Here is an 18,801-nt window from a genome sequence, read left to right on the forward strand (position 1 = left end):
CATGTGCTCCTCAAGAACAGAATGGATAAACATATTGTGGTACACTGGAATATTACATGGCAATTAAGAAAGAACAAATTATAAATCCCTGCAACAATTTGGATGGCTCTCACAAATGTAATATGGAGGAAAGGAGGCCATGCAAAAGGGAGTCTGGGGGTAGGTATCTTGAAGGGTATGCTTCTGCAGTACTGGTAACATTCTTTCTTAATCTGGGTGTTGGTTAAATGAGTATGTTCAGTTTGTGAAAATTCAGTAGGTGGTGTACTTAAAATCTTACTCTTCCATGTTATACACCTCCAATGTTTAAAAACAGCATGATGACATTACCAAAATGAATATTAATTAATTAATGACCAATTAGACATTTTCAGAGTGCATATTCCCAGGCGTCTATCCTTTCTGCTATATAATCTGTCAAAATTTATTTATTTTTACTTATTTTTAAGATTTTATTTATTTATTCATGAGAGACACAGAAAGAGAGGCAGAGACACAGGCAGAGGGAGAAGCAGGCTCCATGCAGGGAGCCCCATGCGGTACTCGATCCCGGCGCTCCAGGGTCACGCCCTGGGCCGAAGGCAGGTGCTCAACCTCTGAGCCACCCAGGTGTCCCATAATCTGTCAAAATTTAAAAGAACAGTGGATTGCAATGGTTTTAGTCATTTTTACTAATATTTTTTACATTCAGTTAACCAAGTTGTTTGGTAGAATTAAACAAGTTAAAGACATTAAAATGATAATTTTGTGTTTTAAAGTAACATTTTAGAAAAGATTCTACATTTATATAATTTTTTTCTTATCTTTAAGCAGTAGTGCCAAAGGATTTTTTGTTTTTGTTTTTGTTTTCATAAATGATATCTTTGCAAATTTTCTGAGCATAAGTGATTTTTCTCAGGGAAACATCAGATACATAAAATAAGAAAATTAGTAATCTGTCACAAATGAAGCCGCACGTAATAGTACAGGGTAAGAAAAGTTTTCTGTGAAGTTACCTTGAAAGACTTCATTTTTATTTCAATTTTAAAAGCCTTAAAATAGTGACTACTGGAGCTTTTGAAGGTACTTCTGTTTGCACCACTTAGTTCTGGATTTCTTATAAAAATTACTTCAGAAGCTCTAGGGGATGTCAGCTTTGGCAGTTACATATTTCCTGTACATAGAAGTAAAAATTGGAAGTGCTTTGCTTGCCAGTGAAAATTCTGTCTCTTTTTTGGTTACACACTGTCTTATGCAATTATGTCAATGAAAGCAGAGGGACTGAAGAGTTTCGCATTTGGTTAGTTTCCTAAGTCTTATCTAAAATGCTCAGAAATGGATAATTATTTCATAAATGGATAAGAACATGAAATATACCCATTTTTTACTGTTAAGATTGATTTCTATTTAAGTCTAACAGAGATTTGGAAGTGCCTTCAGTGAGCTCTTACTGGATTACCTTAATAGGTTCCATTGTTGTCTCCAAATCCTTAAGAACTTTTTCTAGATATTAAGATGCCTTTCTGTAAGTGGAAAAGAAAAAAGAACCTCAGTGACAAATCTTCCTGCCCGAATGGAAGATAGATTTTAACAGCATCATTCCTATAAGATACTCAAGCTGATGTGATGTCTCCTTTTAAGCATTCAAGTTAATTTAAAATGGGGGGTTGGTATTTAGAAAAGGACACTGGAATTAAATACAAGAAGACTAAATACTGATTTCTTTTTTTTTTTAATACTGATTTCTTATCTATGCATCTTGATGCAGTCCTTTGTATTTCCCTTTGTGAGAGCTATTGGACATATACTTAATATATTAGTGGAATCCTGGTAGTGAATAAGTATGATAATTTCAAAGAATTGATTGATATCAATTCCATTGATTCTAAAACTTTGCCTACTATATTCATAATGTATATCATGTAAATTTTGCTTAACTGTTTATTTTATTATTTAATTAAGTGATTAACAAGTATAAAATAATATTTAAAAGTATATATTATCAATAATAATAATAATAATAACAACCAAATATCCACTATTGAGCTTAAGAAACAGAACATTTGAAATCCACTTAAATATTTCCTCTCTTCCTTAACATAATGTTATTATGTTTATTATTCTTTTTATTTCCTGTAAAGTTCAAAAGAAACCAGTAAACCGTACATGGTTATATTTTGAATATTTTTTTAATTTCTTACTAGTGGAAGTATACTGAATGTTACTTTTTTACCTACATGTTTTTCACTCAAATTTTGATTTTGAGATTTATCTTTCTTTGATGCATATATCATTGTTTATTCATTTTCATTATTAAAGGGTATACTTCGTATAAATATTCTATGATTTATGCATCCAACACTGATTTGACATACATTTATTTTTTCTAATTTTTTTTTGCTGTTGGAAATAATATTACATATTTTAATTGTATTACATAACTCAAAATTATTTTTCTGAGTTGTATCAATTTATACTCCCTTCAAGACTAAGGACTTTCTATAAGTCCACATTCTATCTAAATAGATAATATTTAGCACTATTAGATTTCTTAATTTTTGTCAATTTAATGAATATAAAATGCTAATTATGGATTTGGTTTGATCTCATTTTTTATCAGTTGTATTAATCATCTCTTAATATCTTAATATATCCTATACATAATATTTATTAATATATCCAGTATACTGTTCTATAAAATATCTGCTCCATTTGCCTATTTTCTGAAATTAAGCTACTTATTGTAGTCTTACTGATTTGTAGGGTTCAGTACATAATCTGCCATCTAACCTTTTGGTAGTTATTTGTTGTAATATCTTTTCTCAATTTATAGTTTGCCTTTTGAATGTCTTTGTATTGTCTTTTTGTGAATACAAGGTCTATAATGTAATCATATTAATATTTTCTTTATGATTAATGCCTTGGGATCTTGGTAAATAAATCTTGTCCTATTGCAAATTCATAGTTTTTTCACAATTTGCTTTTTTTAAAGCATATTTTATTTTTTTAAAGATTTTATTTATTTGTTCATGAGAGACACACAGAGAGAGAGAGAGAGAGGCAGAGACACAGGCAGAGGGAGAAGCAGGCTCCATGCAGGAAGCCTGATGTGGGACTTGATCCTGGGACTCCAGGATCATGCCCTGGACCAAAGGCAAATGCTCAACCGCTGAACCACCAGGGTCCCTCTAGAATTGATTTTTGAGTATACTTTGGAGTAGATATCTGTATTTTTTCCTAATAAAATAATCTGTCTTTTTATGCACTGTCTGCCATGCTTGTTCTGTTCAATAAGAATTTCCCTTGGGACACCTGGGTGGCTCAGTGGTTGAGCGCCTGCCTTTGGCTCAGGGCTTGATCCTAGAGTCTCAGATCAAGTTCCACATCAGGCTCCCTGTATGGAGCCTGGTTCTTCCTCTGCCTGTGTCTCTGCCTCTCTCTGTGTGTCTCTCTGCGTCTCTCATGAATAAATAAATAAAATCTTAAAAAAAAAGAATTTTCCTGATATATGAAAAAGTTTCTGTAATTTCTATGTTATCCTATTTGTCTGCCCCTCTTCTGATACCACATCTTTTTTATCAGTATAACCCTGTAATGAATATTGATATCTGATGGATAAATCCTCTAAATTTATTATTCTTTATCAAGTGCCTAGGCCATTCTTAGACCTTTGCACATCTATAAATTAGAATCAGCATTTTAAATTCCACAAAGAATATATGTTAATATATTTATTGCACTTACATGGATTCTGTGGTTAAATTTAAGGAGAATAAGTATCCCAAGGATATTGATTCTTTCTGCCCTAAAATATGGCATACTACTCCTTTTATTCAGTTCTTCTTAAATGTCTTTCATTAAAGTTTTAACATTTTCTCCATAAATATCCCACAAATATATCATTAGATTTATACCTAAATACTTGATATTTTTGTTGATATTAGTTTGGTCATATTTCCCAACACTCTTTTTTTCTTATTACACATAAATTCTCTTGATGTTTATTAATTTATATCCAACAAACCTGCTAAACTCTTATTAATTCTAAAAATTTATCAGTACATTCTTGGATATTTTTTTATATACAAGTATATCATCTGAAAATTCTTCCTTCCCAATCCTTTTATGTTCAATGCATTTCCCTTGCCTTACTTTGAGATAACCCTTCCTAATATTTCTAGAAATGGTAATAGCATTATTTTCTTGTGCTCAATAGTAAAGTATGCCATATTTCAACATTAGAAACTATGTATTATATTATGCATACTTATATTATATATTAGTATTATATATAATTTTTTGCAGATAAAGGAATTTCTTCAATTTTTAAAAGTATAAGATCTTATCTTAAATTATTTTGTTTTATTGGAAATTAATACAGGGCTTTGCTTCTTTAGTTAAAAGAAGCAATGTGTAACATACAACAAAAATATTCATTTCTTTATTATGTTACATGACTGTTGTCATCAAATGTATATCAAATGAGTTCCAAATTTCATCACATTCCCAGGACCATATTGAAAGAGCAACTTCTCTCTGGGATACACTATTTTCATGGCATTCAGCAAAACTGAAAGGGAGGAGAAAGCCAAATTACGCAAGTGTATTTAAATCTTCTTCTTGGATGTGGTATGTCACATATTTTCACATTCTATCATCCACAATAGATCATATGGCCAAATCCTAGGCCATTGGATGAATAAGTATGGCAGGGTAGGGAAAGAATAAATAATTGTGAATAGATAACATGATCTAATACAATCTGTTAATGTGGTGGGTTATATTGATTTTTTAATGTTAAGCTAACTTTGCATTTTTAGGATAAACCTGATTGATAACATTGTCTCATCTTTTTCATAGCCTGTTCATATCTATCCATAAAGATATCTATCATAAAGGATATCTATCCATAAAGGATATTGGTCTGTAATATTTCTTTCTGCTATGTTCTTGTCTCATTTTAGTATCAACATTATTGTAGCCTAGAAAACAAGTATTTCTATCTCTGATAGAATTTTTGAAATATTACAATTATTAGGACATTGGAAAGCTAATTAAACCCTAATTTATATGATATTCTTTTCTAGTAATTTAGTTTTACTAGTTTACACTGTGAATTTTGTGTGTTTATATAGTTAATGTTTATGACTGAATACCTTTCCTCTTAATTTTTTCTTGCATTGTAGACATTCTTTCTGGGGTCTTTTCCTCCTTTCTTAGGTACATATTTAGATATTACTTTAGTGCAAGGTTTCTCAACCTCAATACTATTGACTTTTAGGACCAAGTAATTCTTTGGTGTGTGGGTTGTCCTGTACAGTGCAGGTGTTTAGCAGCATCCTTGCTAATAACACACTTTAGCTATGATACCAAATATCCCTGAGGAGGAGAAGGTACAAGAAGGGGGCCAAAAATTACTCCAGTTTGAGAACCAGTGTGTTGAAAGTGTCTTTGATATTAAAGAAAAGATTTTGTTTTTCTGAAAGATTTTTCATTTTGTCCTTACTCTTGAAAGAGCAAACTGTATATTTGTTGGATATATACAATTCTGGACTGGGTATTATTTTTTTTCAACAATTTGAAGACATAAGTCCATGGACTTCTGGCTTGTATCATTGCTTTTGAAACTAAGGTCATGCTTTTGAAGATAATACATTTTGGCTGCTTTGGCTTTGTGTCTTGTGCTTTGTCTTTATGTCCAGGTGTAGATTTCTTTTTATCCACCTTACATTAGATTAACTTAGATTTCTTAGTCTAAACAGTCACATCTTTTACTGTTTTTAGAACATTCCTAAGTATGATCTCTTTAACTATTTTCTATTTATTTCTTTCTCTCTACTGGATATCCAACTGGACATATATTACAGCTTTTTACTCTATCATCTGTAATTCTTTATATTTTTTTCAGACTTTAAATCTCTGATTCTCTGGGCTATTTTTTAGTTCCCTTTTTATACCTATATTCTAATTTTTTTAAAAAATAAATTTCTACTTAGCTATTCTAACCTACTATTTCAATGTCACAATTTTAATTCCCCTAAAATTTTTTAAAAATGTATTAGCCATTTTTAAGGTTTCTGGATCTTCATATGTATTTTTGATGCTTTCTTTCCTTTTTATGTATAGAAACTTAGTTATTTTATAGTTTTGTCTGATAATTCCAATACTTAATATATGTGAAAATGTAAATCTTTTCATTTTCCCTACTACTTCATTCATGATACCTTATTCTTTGTGTGTCTTATGATTCCACTGCATGCTCATTGTCAATAGAACTTTATCTGTGAGAATATTATGAGGTTATGGCAGGAGATTTATATTCTTTTCCAAAGAGAAATAACTCCTCTTATGTCAAGCATTAGAGAAAACTATAAACCTTGGATCACTTTAATGCTATAGTTTGAGTTTTGAAGATGATTCATAACTTAATTTAGACTCAAAACCTATATCAGGCTTGAGGTTTTGAATTCTCAATGAAATTCTCCACCTTCCCCCCACCAAGTGTAGTAAGTTTAAGGCAGAAGTCTTTTCTGTTGAATGGAACTGCCTCTATTTCTGTTGAGTATGTTTCATTGGGAGTACAATCCTTTGAGTCTTTGCATTCCATCTTGTCAGATCTTTAAAGTTTGGTAAGCCCTTTATCTCTCATTTCCCACACATTTAGAAAATGTTTAAACGTAATGTCACCATCAATAAGGATTGATAGATGCTCTCAAGGTGGCTGTCAAGTTTTGATAATAGTTACCTTCCTAGATTCTTCTTTCCCTTACGTTAGCCTTTCCATATTTTTCTTACTTTCTTGACAGCTCAGCAAAAAATGAAACATACTTTTTAATAACTTAGTGAAGATTTTTAGTCATTTTGAAGAGCAAACATTAATCAAAGGGTTTTTCTAATGTATGCTGTAAATGGAATTTAATTTTTATCTTATTTTAAAATACTAGTTTATAAATGAGCTGCAGTTATATAAATAAACTCAAGTCTAAGGATGCCACCTACTTGATTCATCCCATAAACACTTATTGAACATCTACAGTGTTCTAATCATTGTTTTAAGCATTAAAGGTATAATTTTAATAGGACAGATTCCATGCCTTCAAATAAATTATTGTCTTCTAATAAGAGGAAAAATATAATAAGCACAAAACACATAAAAAGAATAGCTTTGGCACCAATGACTGTGGTAGGTAAAATTAAGTAGGAAAATATAATAGAATTATATGGGATACGGGGCCTGATTTATCTGGAAATTGGACCAGTTGCTTAGAGGAAGTAAAATGTAGTTGAAGCCTGAATGATGAGAACTAGATACTCAAAGGTGAATGGCATTCCAATCAGAAGGAATAACAATTGCAAAGTCTGGAGATGCAAATTAGCTTGACGTAAGGAATATGATCTGGGATCCCTGGGTGGCGCAGCGGTTTGGCGCCTGCCTTTGGCCCAGGGCGCGATCCTGGAGACCCGGGATCGAATCCCACATCGGGCTTCCAGTGCATGGAGCCTGCTTCTCCCTCTGCCTATGTCTCTGCCTCTCTCTCTTTCTCTCTGTGACTATCATAAATAAATAAAAATTAAAAAAAAAAAGGAATATGGTCTGTACAAAAGGTGAGGAGATGAGTAGAGAGATGTAAGTTTAAAGATAAAGGTATGTGACAAATGATATAATATGTGGGCCCTGGTGAGGTATTAAAATATTTTAATAAGTGGAATACAGAACCATTGGAAAGCTTCCTGCATGGGAATGATTGATCTGATTAACACTACTGAAAGATCCTCCTGACTACTGTATAAGGAATGGACTGGACTGTGCAAGAACAATAGTAAACTAGTAAGAATGATTCTGTCATCCACATGAGGTTATAGAAAAGGTTTAGGGTTGGAAAAGAAGTGGTAATTAGGAGGACTGGCTTGAGATACATGTGGAAATGTAATAGATTGAATGTATGAGAAAGAAAGAATGAAAAAAGAGAAAGAGAAAGGAAAGAAAGAAGAAAGAAAGAGAGAGAGAGAGAAAGGCAGGCTAATTCTAAGGATAGTATTTACTGAAATAGGAAAAGTTTATAGGCAAGCATTTTCTTTGAAACACGGTAGTTATTTTGTTAATGTTTTAAGTTTGAAATGCCTATCAGATATCTAATTAGATATATTAAGAAGACAATTTTATATTTTGGAACTAAGACGGAGATAAAATTTGAGAGTCATCAAAGTTTTGTAGTGTTTTAAGCCATTGAATTGAATGAGATTTCTTACGAAAACATTGAGTACAAGGGAGGGAAGAAAACTAAAGAAAAAGAGCAGGAGTAATTAAGCAATTATTGGTCTGGTAAAGAAGATATAAGTAAAAAGAAATGAATAAAACCAGCTAAGAAGTATACTTTGCAGCTAATTGTACATAAAGTTAAAGTGAATCTTGTCAATTCAGTTATGTAATATCTCTAGCAACTTTCAACTGTAGTGGTACAACTATAGGTCTTTTGCAAGCAGGTGACTGAGTTAGGCAGAGTTAAGATTTCATTAGACAGTTCTGACAGTGGAAGAAAGAGGTTAGTTATGATTTTAAAAAGGAGTGATTATAGTATTGGATTATGGAAACTAGTCTAGATAAGGAAGCATTTGCCTAAAGTAATATGGTCACAGAATGGAAGATTTACTATGCTCAGAGAATTGTTGGATTGGATGTGCTAGAGAAGAATGGCTGGAAGGAGAGGAGAGGAGAGGAATTTTGGTTAGAGGGATGTCAAAATCTATATATTGAAGGAGTTGCAGACATTGGAGTGATAGCAAGATCTAAGGTATGGTTCTAATAAAAGAATAGATCACCAATAAAAAATTAAAAAAAAAAAAAAAAGGAATAGAGTATCTGAGTTACTGGAGGTGAATACCTAAATGAGAAGTGATGAACCTGAAAGGCAGAGGACATGGCACTGACTAAAGACCAAAGTAGAGAAAAGAACATTGTTTTCAAGAACTAGAGGAACCAACAGGCCTGGTTTGGGGTAGATCTTAATGACACTAGAAATCTCCAAGAACGCTGGAGAAGAAATCAGGAACTTGTTGCTAACACCAAGAGAAAATGATATAAAATGACTAGGAAGTTGGTAGATGATAGTAAAGAGAAGACATAATTGATGGTAAGGTTAAAATATGTGCTTTAAAAAAGTTGAGGTCTTCTAACAGGAGCAAAGAAGATGCTCACTGTAACTCCAGGTCCTAAGGTATGTGAAATGTGGTATGAAAGGGATGAAGGAAGAACTATAGTCTGTTTGAACATCACAGGGAAACAATAACCCAGGGAAGAGTGAGGTTTTACTAAGGGAAGGATGCAAAGGAAAATGTTAAAGAGCTTGAAGAAGGAAGAAAGCACCCTTTGGTTGCAGCGAGAATTCTTAAAGGCGTTGTAGAGTGGTTAAATAAATTAGTAGCGGGGAGAGGTGAAGGACAAGAATTACTAGGGATTGTACAGAACATTCAGAAGATTTGGAAGATGATTATCAGTAAGATGTGGAGAAAATCTAAGAAAGTTGGTCTTGTGATGCTGTTGGAGATGAACAGAAGTAGGAGGCATGACATCAGCACTGAAGTTGCAGCACACAACAGTGATTGAAAACCAATGCATGGCTTGCCTCCCTATTTGGCTCAAGTCTAGTGCCCTGGAGCAATGGAGGATCTTGGGGATGGCTGGTCATCCTAAACTTATTGTAAACAATAATTTCTGTGGAAAAAAATGTTTGATGTGATAGTTCTTATTTTATGTGGTTTGTTAAATGGACTCTGAAATAAAGATAAAATTGCAAAATAAAAAAAAGTTCTTTCCCTCACTTCTTTTTATATACCATTAGTGTTATACATATACCATATTTGAGAAATACTGACTTCTATATACCCTGTCATACTCATAAAGTTTTGGGAAAGCACACTCCATGAGGTCAAGGGAGAGTAAAGAGGCCAGTTAATATCAGAGAGAAAAGTATGTAAAGAAGTGAAGGGATCCCTGGGTGGCTCAGTGGTTTAGCGCCTACCTTTGGCCCAGGGTGTAATCCTGGAGTCCTAGGATCGAGTCCCATATCAGGCTCCCTGGATGGAGCCTGCTTCTCCTTTTGCCTCTGTCTCTGCCTCTCTCTCTATGTCTCTCATCAATTAAAAAAAGAATCTTAAAAAAAAAGAGTGTCTCTCATGAATAAATAAACAAAATCTTTAAAAATATATAAACATATAAATAAATAAAAATAACTAATTCTGTTTCTCCCAAAATTTCTCTTTATTTAGAGCCAAACATAACTTTTTATCAAAAGACATGGATAATACATTTATAATTTGTTTTAAAATTTCGTGTCCTTATTTAAAATTTAAATGAATTTAAAAATTCTCAGTTGTAGTTGAACTCTAATTTGTATATAAGCCAAAATTTTTATTGTAATTTTGGATTTACCCAATTCACTTATACAAAAAAGTGGGATTTTGTTTGTTGGTTTTTACATTCAATAGTGATAAGAAGATGAAAGAACACAATCATAATTTGAGATAACTTTGAAAATATTTTCCCAAGACTATTTCAATTCAATTATGTTCTTACATAATTAAGGAAAGAAAGAAAGAATTTAGGAATTTAGAATAGATATCAAAATTGTGAGCAAAATCCACAGACCTTTTCTCCTTTTTCTTATTGCATTTCTGGAAACAGAATATACTTCCAAAGGTAATTAGACGTGATAAAAAATATGAGTTGAGTCAAACCTGAAAGAAAAAAAGAAGTGAAAGATTAGGAGGAGGAATTCGGCAATTTATTTTATGTTCTGTCCATAACCGAGAGATATTCAAAATATTTAACTTCTGCAGATGTGAACCAGTCATTGCTGTGGCCATGCTATGACAAACTTTAACCCCTAATTGCTGGGTGTCCTTTGAGAAGGGCTGGGAAGCTAGATAATCCAGAAGAACATTTAGGGAACTTACAGCTGAATATTTTTCTGACTGTTAAGTATTCTTTTCTATATTTAACAACGAGTTCATATATTCTACTGCATACTAGCTACAAAACGATATTGTCCTATTATCACTGAACATCTTTTATAAAAAAATGCTATGCTCTGTGTATGGAATAACTACCCATATTCTATAGTTATATGAAATATTATATGGATATGGAATATACAATCCCCTATACAAATTCCCTTTACTACCTGTTAGTCTGTAGAATTTCAATGGTTTTTCTTCTCTGTGTCTCATTCTTCTCACCAAATGTCACAAGGCAGTGGGTTGCAGGGGGAAAAGCATGTAATTAGAATTAGACTTGGATTCACATCCCAATTCCACTACAAACTAAGTATAATTTTGGTCAAATTATTTAACCTCTTTCTCATTCCACCGCATCTTCTGTGAAATGGGGTTCATGAAGTTTAGAGACAAAAAACAGAAGACACCCAGGGCAGCATCTGCTGTATTGGCAGTTACTCAATAAATGGTAACTATTGCTACTGCTTTGAGAATTGGAAGAAGATGGCTAACACAGGTGTTCTTTACCTGGAGTTTATCCATAGCTGACCTTATGATGTTCAAGAATTCCCTAAAATTGCAAGTAAAACAGATGATATGTGATATATACTCCTCTGGGGAAAGAGTCCATAGTGTTTGTAAATTTCTTAAAAGCTGTTTTAAATTTAAAACAGTTAAGAAGAAAAAAATGATTGAAGAAAAACTGATAGAAAAAGAAAAAAGGAATAACATGGAAAGAGAAAAAGATGAATAACAGGGGAGTAAGGACAGCAGCTGAGCAGGGACTCATAACTTGAAACAGGGAAACTAACATGAGGAATTTGCAGAGAAAGGAACATTGATATGGTTGTGGAATGAAAGTAGAGTTGTCAGAAGGGAGTTGATAAGGTCAGATAGAATTAATAAAGCCAGGTAGGAAACATGGAAGCTTTGTTAATGGGATCTGCGGTAAGGGCATCGATTCTTAGCAGATTCCTGGGAGCTATTATTTTCCAAATTGCTTCCGTTTTATCTTCCCTTGATGTTAAAATCCATTTACATAGTTCAGTTTACTGTATTATATATTTTACATTGATATTCCCACACAATTGTGCGACATTTAAGCCATCTCATCACTGTTACATTGTCGTATTGTCTGGTGTTACTTATTTTCAATAACTGATATGCTCAATAACTGGTTTGATGAAGCCCATTCAGAGCTCTTTCCTATGCAGGTTAAACGTTTCAATTTGCATTTCAATTTCTGTTCTCTCTGACAGTTGATTATTTGATTCTCTGGAACATCTTCAGAGTAGGCAAAAAAAGTTAAATGATGGTTTTCTGGAAGAGCAATCTAGTCAGTTCTCTATTAAGGAGAATTTAGTGATAATCAAAATTATGTGTTACTGAGAGGAAAGTAAATTAGAAAAATTCTATTTGAATTTATTGTCACTAGTAAATCATCAAAAATTGTCATCAAAATAGGATAAGACTAGATATGGAAGAAAAAAACACAACACAGAAATGTCCATGAAACAATAGCAAGCAGCACTTCTGTAAGCATAATACTTTCTCCCAAAAATATAAAATGAAGTTATATGAGGAGTCCTGGCATCAGTATTAGACAATATACTTTCTGAAAATATATGTTCAACAAATATCCACTGCATGTCCTACTCTCTGCCAAGGACAGAGCTTATAGGAATCATATTTTAACTTCACAACAACTCATTTACTGATTTTACAGATGAGTAAATGACAGGTTTAAGGTTATGACATATCTAAGGCTATTCAATCACAATCACTATTTACCAAGTACCTGACATGTGCCTGTACTTCCATTTGCTATCTTAAATTCTCAAAAATAAATGTAACAGAGCCTTATTGTTATTATTTATATTGAGAAAAGAAATTTAAGGCCTAAATATCCTACAAGTTATTTAGTTAAATAAGAAGTTAAATAACCTACATAGATTGATGTTATACAAGAATTTGTTTCTCTTGACCTCCAATTCAAAACTCTTTCTGCTATGTTATACTAATTCATTTATTTGTTCTCAGAACAAATATTAATTGTGTACATAATATTTGCCAAGCATTTTGTTACATGCTATACCTACCATCATGGTGGGCAAAATAGTTGTGGTCCTTGATCTAATGGAATTTATAGAGTACTATGCAAAACAGATTTTGAACAACCAAGCAAACAAGGACTATAAAGAAAAGAGAACAGCTTATTGAGAGTAAATTAAGGAGATGATCAGAGAAGATCTCTGTAAGAGTCAACTAGAAGAGAGAAAGACTATTCCAGCCAGATGGCAGAGCATGTGTAAAAGCTCTGAAATAGGAAAGAGACTGGATTTATTAACTCCAAATAAACACAAAGATCAAAGACTTCTTTATTTTTTGCACATAGGATGAAATGTACTTATTAAATAAAGGGATTGCATAAATTGACTCGTATATCAAGTATCTACCATCAATTTAATTTACCTGAAAACAAATAGGCTTACTTGAAAAAAGTAATATGCAATATATGTATTAGGAATATAGAAATATGGATTATATATATTCCATAGTGAATGAGTGTGAGAGTGTACAGTGAATACATATTAACTCGGTTATCAGGTTTTACATGAAAAATCAGAATTTCAGTACAACTAATTTCTTTAAAATTCTTTTAAAAATTTATTTAAATTCAATTTGCCAGGCACTTGGGTGGCTCATTGGTTGAGCGTCTGTCTTTGGCTCAGGTTGTGATCCTGGAGTCCTGGGATCGAGTCCTGCATCAGGTTCCCTGCATGGAGCCTGCTTCTCCCTCTGCCTATGTCTCTGCCTCTCTCTCTGTCTCACATGAATAAATACTTTTTAAAAAATAAATAAATAAATTCAATTTGCCAACATATAGTGTAACATCCAGTGCTCGTCTCATCATGTGCCCTCCTTATGCATGTCACCCAGTTACCCTATTTGTTCCACCTATCTCCCTTTCTGCAACACTGTTTGTTTCCTATAGTTAGGAATGTTTCATGGTTTATCTTCCTCTCTAATTTTTCCCTACTCTTTTTTCCCCTAATTTTTTTTCTAAGAAACATACAGCTATAATATAATTTTTTAAAAATTTTTACTTACCTAAAACCAAAACCACTTAGCATCAGGACCTATTATAACAGAATTTGCAGAGAACAAAGGAGATATGCTACACTAGCTTTTTGGAAACATCTTTTAGTAAGTACTAGATCGCTCTTGCTTTTTATTTCCTTTCTAAATCTGGAGTATCTCCTTCTTAGTAATACACAACCTTTATCCCATAAATTTATGAGATTTGCATTACCTGAAATAGCTTCTTATAAGATCATTTTTTATTACAATCTACAGATTGAGCCATCATGATATCAATAATCAATATTCATGGCCTACTCAGAATTCCATGATTTGGATGAGATGTTAAGATTCTCAAATAAATCAATCTTCATTATATACAATGACCTTTTATGTTCTTAAATGCAAATAATAATATCTGAAAAAAGTTAAAGATTCCCAAGTGTATTTTAATTTCCTCATTGAATTTTGTTAAAGATACCATACCCCAGTTTCTGTTTAACATCTAGTTCATCTTTTACAACCTTTTTTTTTTCTTTATTATCTTTCCTTCAACTTTGAGTTCTCTACATTTCCAAGTTCTTGTCTCAAACAGCAACTTTTAGTCATTCTGGTAACCTTCTACAAGTGTAAGGGATTATAATTTATTTTGCTTTTACTAACAGGTAAAGATCCATAGGGTTCCCATTGATGAAGCACTTCTTTCTGTGACCTGGTGCCAGCAGGAAGTAGAGACTGGACTGTAACAGTGTATATTTGGGGTATCAGGATCATAGTATTGTCACATTCAGTCTTGCCTGTGGGAAATGTCTTTCTTTTGGAGTATGTTGAGAATAATTTTAGGTTGACATAGTTTCTTCAAAGTATTAATAAACCAAATTATTTTTTAAAAATTTTCTAAGATAGATCCCTTTGCCAAAGAAAAGTATTATATTATCATACAGAACTTTTTGTTAAGAATCTTCAGGAAGCCAGTCATAAAGGTGACAAGACTACTGGTGTTTAAAGAATTAAGTCCTTGTCTCACTGTTAAATAACTATAGGACATATAGGTTTTTATCTTCTCTTAGTCTTAATTTCTACGTACACAATCTGGAAGATTGTGTTAAATTTAAATCCACACTGCAATATCTCACAGCATTTTTTGGCTTGCCATCGTATAAGAAATAATTTTTAAAGTGAAAGAATTTTAAGTAGATTTAGCAGATAGAAAATTAGGGAGAATGTTGAACTCAACAGCACTATCAATCAATTGAACATAATTGACATCTAAAGAATGTTATATCCAACAGTAGCGGAATACACATTCTTCTTAAGCTTGCATAAAACATCCTCAAAGATAGACCATATTCTCAACCGTAAAATACATCTTAAATGTTTTACAAGAATAAGAACTATACAGTTGTCTTCTCTTAGACCACCATGGAATTAAGCTAGAAATCAATAGCAGAAAGGTAGCTGAATAATCTCACGATACTTGGAGATTAAATAAATACCATGGGTCAAGGATGAACTCTCTAGAGAAATAAAAAATAGTTTGAATTAAATGAAAATTTAATTAAAAGTTTGTAGGATTCAGAAAGTGTTGAGAGGGAAATTTCTATTATTGAATGCATACATTAAAAAAGAAGAAAGATATAATCAATAATCTAAACTTCTATCTTAGTTTCTTAGGAAACTAGAGAAAGAAGAGAAGAAAAGACAAGGGAAACCAAATCCAAAGTAAGCAGAAGAAAAGAATAAAAATTAGAGCAGAGGAATGGGTGACTGAGTGATTGAGCATCTGTCTTCAGCTTAGGCGTGATCCTGAGGTCCTGGGATTGAGTCCTGCATCTGGCTCCCTGGAGGGAGCCTGCCTCTCCCTCTGCCTACGTTTCTGCCTCCCTCTCTGTGTCTCTCATGAATAAATAAATAAAATCTTTTAAAAAATAAAATAAAAATTAGAGCAGACGTCAGGGGAGTTGAAAAAAAAAAGGAAATCCGTAGAGAAAATCAAAAAAACCTAAAGCTGGTTCTTCAAAAAGATCAATAAAACTAATAAGCCTTTAGTCAGGTTAACCAAGGGAAAAAAAAAAAGAGAAGACACAAATTACCAATAACAGAAATGAAGAGATAATATCACTAAAGGTCCTATAGACATGAAAAGGATAATAAAGGAACGTTATAAGCAACAGTACACCCACAAATGTGATAATCTAGATGAAATGGACCTATTCCTTTGAAGACACAATCTACCAAAACTCACACAAGAAAAAATGGATAATAAGTCTATATTTATTTAAAAAATTGGACCAATAATTAATAAACTTCTAAGACAGAAAGCACTATGTGCAGGTGAAGAAATTCAATGAAGAAAATGTATCTATTCTTTACAGTCTCTCTCAAAAGAAGCAGAGGGAATACCTCTAACTCAATCTGTGAGGGCAGCATTACCCTAATACTAAACCAAAGACATCACAAGAAAACCAGAGACCAATATATTTCATGAGCATAAAATATGTTCAAGAAAATACTAGCATTCTGCTTTGGACAATATATAAAAAGAATTACACACCAATCAATTGGGATTTATTCCAAATATGCAAGGCTAGCTCAAAAACTGAAAACTGATTAATGGAATCCATCACATTAACAAGTTAAAGAAGAAAAATCACATGACCATATCAATAGTTATGGAGAAAGCCTTTGACAAAATCCAATATGTATTCATGATAGAATGTTCTTATTTAAGTAGGAATTAGAGGATAACTTCCTCAATTTGATAAAATATTTACAAAAAGAACTACAGATAACATCATTCTCAGTGGTGAAAAACTCAAAGCTATCTTACTAGGATCAGAACAGGCAAATATGTCCCCTCTCAATACTTCTTTTCAGTATCGTATGGGAAGTCCTAACTAATGAAGTAAGAGAAAAATGGGAAGCAAGGGGTACCTGGGTGGCTCAGTGGGTTAAGCAACTGCCTTCAGCTCAGGTCATGATCTCAGGATCACAGGATCAAGTTCCTCCTTAGGCTCCCTGCTTAGCAGGGAGTCTGCTTCTCCCCCTTCCTCTGTTCTCTCTTTCTCTCTTTCCCTGAAATAAATAAGTCTTTCAAGAAAAGAAAGATAGGGAAAGAAAGGTATACAGGTAGGGAAGGAAGAAATAAAACTGTTTTTGTTTGTAGATGACATTGTCTATGTAGAAAGTACAAGAGTTGACAAAAAACCTCTTATAACTAATAAGATATTACAGCATGATATACAGTAAGATATGAAACTGACATACATTAGTCAGTCATTTTGGGGGCAGCCCAGGTGGCTCAGTGGTTTAGCATGGCCTTCAGCCCAGGGTGTGATCTTGGAGACCGGGGATCGAGTCCCATGTCAGGCTCCCAGAATGGAGCCTGCTTGTGTCTCTGCCAATCTCTCTCTCTCTCTCTCTCTCTCTCTATCTCTCTGTCTCTCATGAATAAATAGATAAAATCTTTAAAAAAAAAAAAGTCAGTCATTTTTCTATGTACCAGCAAGAAACGACAGGGATTTGAACCTTCCAATGCCATTTATGTTGGCACCCTCAGGAACAAACTATTTGGGTATAAATTTAAAACCCTCACAAAACAAACTAAACAGAGAGTTCTTTCAATGTTATAGATAGATTTTCCAATTCAATCTATAGATTCAGCATGATCTCAAAAAATCTACAAAGTTATTTTGTAGATATTATTAAAAAGGCTCTAAAGTTTATGAGGAGAGGCAAAAGACCCAGAATAGCCAACATATTATTGATGAAGAACAAAGTCCGAGGACTGACACTACCCAATTTTAGGACTTGCTTATAGTAGATGAGAAAAGGTAGTCTTGATTAAAGAATGGACAAACGGATCAATAAGAGAGCCAAGAATTAGACCTATACAAATAGAATCAAGTGATCTTTGGCAAAGGAGTAGAGGCAATTCGATGGAGAAAATACTCTTTTCAACAAATGGAGCTAGAACAGCTGTACATCTACACACAGACACACACAAAATCTAGTCACAGAGCTTACCTTCTTTGTAAAAATTAACCAAAAGAGATCACAGACCAAAATGTAAAAAAAAAAAAAAAAAAAAAAAAAAATTGGGGAATTCTTATAAGATAACATTAGAGAACATCTAGATAACCTTGGGTTTGTTCATGACTTTTAAAATACAAAACCAAAAGCATGATGCATGAAGGAAATAATTGCTTAGTTGGACTTCACTAAAATCTGCTCTGTGAAAGATATTGTTAAGAGAATGATTAGAGAAGCTACAGATTAGAGAAAACATTTGCAGAACAGGAGCACCTGGATGGCTCAGTGGTTGAGTGCCTATCTTTGGTCCAGGTCATGATCCCGGGGTCCTGGGATCAAGTCCCACATCAGGATCTCCACAGGGAGTCTGCTTCTTCCTCTGCCTAAGTCTCTGCCTGTCTCTGTGTGTCTCTCATGAATAAATAAATAAAATCTTTTAAAAATTGCAGAAGAGGCCAGCCCTGGTGGTTCAGCGGTTTAGCGCCGCCTTCAGCCCAGGATGTGATCCTGGAGACCCGGGATCGAGTCCCACGTCGGGCTCCCTGCATGGAGCCTGCTTCTCCCTCTCTCTGTGTTTCTGCCTCTCTCTCTCTCTCTCTGTGTCTCTCATGGATGAATAAATAAAATCTTTAAAAAAATTGCAGAAGAAATATAGTAAAAGGCTATTATCCAAAATATGTAGGAATTCGTAAAACTCAACAATAAAACATAATCCCA

The 18,801-nt window shown here is 33.2% G+C and overlaps 1 protein-coding gene and 1 long non-coding RNA gene across 3 annotated transcripts in view; one reads left to right on the forward strand and one right to left on the reverse strand.

The window, feature by feature from the left end:
• KCNH7 (potassium voltage-gated channel subfamily H member 7) overlaps nucleotides 1-18,801 on the forward strand; it is a 480,585-nt gene that overhangs the window by 169,875 nt on the left and 291,909 nt on the right. The window lies entirely within an intron of this gene.
• LOC144304886 (uncharacterized) lies at nucleotides 477-11,359 on the reverse strand. The gene is made up of 3 exons (XR_013371872.1): nucleotides 11,160-11,359; nucleotides 1,439-1,502; nucleotides 477-621 (listed from the first exon to the last, which is right to left on the reverse strand). It is a non-coding gene; the product is annotated as an uncharacterized LOC144304886 (long non-coding RNA).

The sequence above is a fragment of the Canis aureus genome, chromosome 34, assembly GCF_053574225.1.
Source record: "Canis aureus isolate CA01 chromosome 34, VMU_Caureus_v.1.0, whole genome shotgun sequence".
NCBI lineage: Eukaryota > Metazoa > Chordata > Mammalia > Carnivora > Canidae > Canis > Canis aureus.